Raw genomic sequence first — 6589 nt, 5'->3', positions numbered from 1 at the left:
TGTTGTCGTACAAGTTGAACCAGGCAAAAGTCCAGCGCCGAGCTGGACTCTTTCTCCATCAAGCTCATCTTCAACTCTTTCGCCTCAAACATCAGTGGTTTCACCCCCGGCAAAGTCCATCTTCACCGACTGTTCAATCGCCAGCGGCTCAACCAAGAGCCAGCTCACCAACCGTTCAACCTCAAACTGATCAATCGCCAGCGGTAGTCAGCTCGCCAGCGAGTCCATCACCAGCTGTTTAATCGCCAGCTCAACCACAAGCCAGCTCGTCGCCACAAACAATCGGCAACACACCCGGTTGTCAAGTCTTGACTCCAGTTACGACTCCAGTTCCAGCAGCGTCACTTCCACCACCTCCTCCACTGATAAAGAGGCCTGACAAAAGAGATCGAAGCCCGGATGAACCAGCTCAACCGAAAAAGAGAGGAAGAGGACGTCCGCCCAAAGATCCAAACGCTCCGAAAAACTATAACAGTGCGAATCGAAAGAAAAAGGCCGAGGAAAGAAAAGCAGCTTTGAAAAAAGCTGTTGAGGAAAAAGCTGAGGAAAAAGCTCTAGAAAGAGCTGCAGAAAGAGCTGCAGAAAGAGCTGCGAAGGAAAAAGCTGCGAAGGAAAAAGCTGCGAGAGCTGCGGAGGAAAGACCAAAAGCGAAGAAATCAGTCAAACTTTTTTTATCAGACGACACACTCCAATTTCGTCGAATTGCTGCTTCTGGAAAAGCTCCGATCCTAAACGTTCGCACCGGTCCTTCCATTTAATTCGACACTTTGGACGATCTTCCCCAAATGGAGCGCGTTGTGGACCTCCAAGGAGTTATCGATCCTGAAACTCAAAAAGAGATTGATAAGGTGAGGATTCATTCGACTTATTCGTTTTATTAAAAGTGTTTCGAATTATTCAAAAAATTCAAATAATTTCGAATAATTCAAATTATTCGAATAATTATTCGATTTATTCGAAAAATTCAAATAATTTCGAATAATTCAAATAATTTCGAATAATTCAAATTATTCGAAATAATAATTTAGTTGGACTCGGAAACAATGCGCAAAATGATCAAAGTCTGTGAGAACAAGTTGCCGGATTTGAGCGACGACGAGGACAACGACGACGATGAATTGAATCGGGATTTGCAAGAGAGGTTCATCAACGAAGACGCTACAATTCATTTGAATCGATACGCTCTTCGAAACTTGCTTGCTCAAAGCGCTCAATGTGTTGTCGGGATCACTCCTTGCCTTGGGAATTCACGCATTGGCGCCTGGATGCAGAGAGTCAGCCAGGCTTTTTATGAATTAAAATACAAAAACGATTATCCACCACCGTCTTACATGATTTTCCTGGAGACGTTTATCGACACACCTGTTCACAACTTCATATGCTTCCACACCGTTGAGGAATTTGGCGGACCAACTAAACCGTGGATCAAACTTGGCTGCATGTCCGTCATTTGGTCCCAAGATCTTGTGGATAATTTTGTTATTCAAGATTTAAGAATCTGGGTAAATTTAATTATTTTACATCATTTAATGAAATTTGGTTTACTTCGAACCAGAATCGTTGAAACTGGTCAGCATGCAAGATCCACAACTTGGCAATCCCGGATTTTTGCTGGCGACTTTGAACGAACAAGCTGCTACGATTTGGCCTTGGCCGAAAATTGGACGTGACGATTTCGCCGAACATAAATGCGCTCTCCTCCTTGCTATCGGATTCAAACTTTCATCAGTAACACCTCCTTATGCAAAAATTGCTGAAATTCTCGAAAGCAAAGAGGTAAAAGAAAAACTCGAGCTCTCATAAACAAATTAAGGTTAAACAATCACTTGGTCACGAGCGTCAACTGCGACCACCTTCACTTCACCAAGTTCACATGGTTGGGTCATACATTGAAAACTGCCTGTATCGAACCGCTGTCGACCGAGCTGCCAATCGAATTGTACAGAAAAACTCACAGAAAAACTATCCCCGACTACAAACCGAGTATCGTCGTATTGCAACTGCGATGATGTTCGGTTTTTGCCCAAAAACAGAAGAAGAACGCGTCGAAAATGTCTTACGAATGGCCAATTATTATTTGCCGGCTAGTCTTTACGAAGAAATGGGCCACGAGAACGTGCTCGGTATCTTCAGCCATCCTAGCCCATATGATACGAAAATCGACACTGAAGAGGTTCACAACAATGCAGATTTGTCATACGCTCTTAAAACCATCGAGGCGTCACTTCCATCCGTCTTCAAGAAGAATTCCAACCACTTCTCATCTCAGGAAGCGATTTTGTTGTTTCTTGAAGGAAACGCGCTCGTTCCTTTCACGGAAAAAATTGCGGTCGCGTACATGGTAATAAATTTAAAAGGGAAAAAAACTAACAATTATTTAGTTTGGAAGCAATAGAATAGATGCCGACAATTGCCGATGGCAGTGCTGGTTTTCTTATCCTTGGGAAGACCTTAAGCGATTGAAGACTCCTCAAGGCCGATACGCAAAGGAGCTCATTCGCCAGACGATTGAAAAGAAGAAAAAAATCACTGCGAAGGAAACGGAAGAAGCTATTGAAAAAGCTCAGCAAGATGGTCAAACTCAAATCGAAGCGTTGAAGAAGGCTTACGTCCGATTCCACCGAGGTAAAAATTTTGTTTTTTACGCTATGGTCTAAAAAATGCGCTACCTAAAAAAATGTGTGCTACTAAAAAATGCGTACACTAAAAAAATGTGGACGTTAAAAATGTGCGTACCTTAAAAAAATGCGACTTTTTTTGAATTTATCTTCTGGCCGCTGAAAAAAAAACCAGCACATTTTTTTAGGTAGCACATTTTTTTAGTGTACGCATTTTTTAGTAGCACACATTTTTTTAGGTAGCGCATTTTTTAGACCATAGCGTAAAATACGCTATTTTTAGAGTTTTTGGACGGCGACGAAGCTTATAAAATCTACGATCATAACGCCTTGCACATGGCAGACAATCACGACGACGAGGACAACGATGACGACGCCAACGACGACACCGACGATGACGCAAAGAATGACGACACAAGCGAAGCCAGCGATCTGACTGAAAATGAATCCGACTGAACCGATTATTGATGATTCGAGTTTAGAATGAAAGTCGGACTTTTTTTGATTCGAATCGTTGCATGTCAGTTCACCTACGAGCGATTGAAGAAGAAATGTAGACGAAATCCAGGTGACTGGATTTGTCAAAAATATTTTCCGCCAGAACCAGTTCAACCTCCTGTTGTCGAGCCGGTTGAGCCGAGTACCAGACGCGTATCACCTGTGGTAGAGTCGACTCAGCCCAACAATACTACTACTACAACTGAGGAGCCAACTACAGTCGAAGCAATCGAGACAATCGAACCAATCGAGACAATCGTGACAAATCAGACAATCGAGACAATCGTGACAAATCAGACAATCGAGGCATCAAATGGGACGAATTCGACGGCTGAGCCAATGCTTATGATTATAAATAATAGGTAAGTCGTGCAGATAGTCAACTAATTGAAAGATTTCTAATCACTCTTGGGAAGCTGTTTGTTGTTCTTCTTTGCCTGTTTGTGCTCTCGTGCTGCTACAAATGTTACAAGAGGGGCGCGCTCAATGCATTCAACGAGTGCTGTAAATGCTGCAAGTGCGAGATTGAGGATGACCGAGAAATACCACTTGAAGAACAAGGTATGAACAAATCCATTTCAAATAAACATTTTTAGGCGGACAGCAGCAAGAAGAGCCACCGCAGCAAGAAGAGCCACAGCAGCAGCAGCAAGCGCCACAACAAACTCAACAAGAAGAACAGCAAGCAGAAACTGATCCTTTGATCAACACATCCAATATGGAAGTTGAACATCCACTTGCGATTCCACCTGTGCCAAAACCAGTGCGAACAGATGAGCGAGCTCCACTTTTGCCCAATTATTGGAACACTCAATCACTTCAACAACAACAGAACGTTAACAACCTCACAGTCGTAAGTTTTCATCTGCAAACTCGCGCGCACACGTAAGCGTACTCAAACTCAAGCGTAGATTTCGTAGAAATCTTAAGCGAGAGTTTTAACAGTCCCGCGCGCACTGCGATCCTCCGACCCTTCGGGCCCGGTCCAAAGTCTTGGACCGATTTGGCTCCTTGGGTCGTACCGACCCGTTCGCCAAATTGACTTATTCAAATTATTCGAATAATTGGAATTATTTGATTTATTTGATGAATAATTCAAATAATTTGAATTATTCGATGAATAATTTGAATAATTCGAAATAATTAGAATTATTTGAAATATTGACAAGGATTTTAGTTCAATTCACTCACCAACTTGAGCCCAACTTCAGCTGCCTATGTCAAGAACGCTTTGGAGAATCGACAGCAAGAAAAACTTATGCTGTCCAATTAACTTTTAAATTATTAGAGGTTGATTTTTTTCAGTTTGCATGAATGAATCGAAGCCCGACTGGTGGTGTTCCGCGTCCGACTCTGCAGTTACCGATGGTCTCGCCGCTGCCATCAATAACGGACTCGGACTCATGTTCCCTGACACCACCACCGACTCCATCCCCTCGACCCCGATTTCGCCGACACCAACCGAGATACGAGGATGTGATGAGGAGCCGGTTGGACAGATTCCTCAAGAAACATGTCACCACTCTGTTGATTTTGGCACTGATGGTGATGGTCATCTGCACGTCAGCAATGGCATTCAGCAACAATCTGAAATTGCAAGCAGCACTGCGACTACTCGAGACGTGCGACAATCAAACAGTGATCAACTGGCTAGCCGAAACTCTCACCAAGGCGCAAGGTACATCAATTTGTAAGCTTTTTATTTATGTTTAGGCGGGTGCGGCTAATTGGTGAAATGGATGAACGAAGGGATAAAATCATTTCTCAATTGATTTATCGAATGAAAGGGTGTTGGTCTCTTTTACGTTATTCCAGTCAATTTCAAATCAGCAAATCGAATCTCTTCACTTGATGTCAAGACAAAGAAGAAAATGCTTCAAGAATTGGAAGATGTCAAACTTGTTGGAATACGATCCCCTATGCAAGTTGTGCCTTGGTCCAAGTCTTTTCATCAAATGGAGCGATTCCAACTTGCTCATTACCTCTTTGATATCAATTCACTTCTTATGGAGAATCCACGTCTCAACAATCTCAATGGACTCTTGACAATTGCTGAATTTGTATTCACCCAACTTAAGGCCACTTTTCAAATTAGCTGTCATCCAAAAAGTGGCCTTAAGTTGGGGTTTTACTGTATATTTTATTATTTTTTGACGTCATTAGAATTCTCAGGACTTAAGCTTTTGGTAGACCCCTCAACCGCGGCAAACCGCCCGGTTAACCGCGTGGCTCACCGCGGTTCATTTCCTTAGGCATAGTATACATACCAATATACATATCAATCGACTTCTTTTACGATGCTGGATTCATTTTTGAGCATTAAACTACATAACCGCATGGTCAAGCGCCCGGTAAACCGCGTGGTTCTCCGCGGTTTATTTCCTCAGGCACAGTATACATACCAATATACATATCAATCGACTTCTTTTTCGATGCAGCATATCGACGATATTATATACATATTATTATACATTATACAGTGAAAACTCAAAAATTGGCCGGTTTTCAGATCCAAATTTCCGAAAAAAGCGGCCAAATTTTGATTTTTTTTGCCGGGTAGCCAAGCTTCCTCTTCAAAAAACCAAAGTTTCGAAATTTTCGAATTCGGGCATGATTTTCACGTTTTTGATGAATTTTATTCAATTTTTTTGCTTGTTCTAAGTCATTTTTATCAAAATAAAGTTATTTTAGATAATTTAAACGCTTCAAAATGGTCAGAAAGACCATAATTTGGGTCTATTTTGATGCAAATTTTTATATTTTTTAACAAGCGGCCAATTTTTGAGTTTTTTTCAGATTCAAAATTCAGCCAATTTCGATCAAAACCGGCCAAATTAAGAGTAGGCAAATTTTGAGTTTTCAAAACCGAAATTTGTCAAAACTGAGAATTTTTCAAAACTGAAAAACTTTCAAAACTGACTTATTGTTTGAGCCCCGTTTCTTGAATCCAGTTTGGAGAGGGCCAAGCCGACACAAAGACGATGCCAGCCTTGTTTTTCGAATCCAGTCTAGGGGTTCGGCTTTGCCCCTTCCTTGACTGGATTCAAAAAACAGGGCTTGTCTCATCTTCGGGTCAGCCTTACCCTAACCCTAACCCTAGAGTCGGCGTGGCGTAACCCTAACTTGATTCGAGAAACGGGGCTGGCCTTACTTTCGGGTCAGCTTGGCCTCTTCTTAAACAAGATTCAAAAAACGCGGCTGGTTTTCCCTTTGGGTCGGCTTGGCCCCTTCCCAAACTTCTTTAACGAACGGGTCTGGCTTTCCCTTAGGGTCGGCTTTGCTACATCCTAAACTAGATTCAACAAACGAGGCTAGTCTCCCCTTTGGGTCGGCTTGGCCCCTTCCCTGGCTGGACTCAAAAACAGACCTGGCCTCCCCTTTTGGATGGCTTGGCTCCTTCCCTAATTGGATTCAAAAACAACTTTTGTTCGGGTCGGCTGTAGACCGGTCGGTTAGCCAAGTAGTTCAGTTCA

This window comes from Oikopleura dioica, chromosome YSR (assembly GCF_907165135.1).
Source record: "Oikopleura dioica chromosome YSR, OKI2018_I68_1.0, whole genome shotgun sequence".
Lineage (NCBI taxonomy): Eukaryota > Metazoa > Chordata > Appendicularia > Copelata > Oikopleuridae > Oikopleura > Oikopleura dioica.
Note: the sequence above shows the minus strand (reverse complement) of the source record.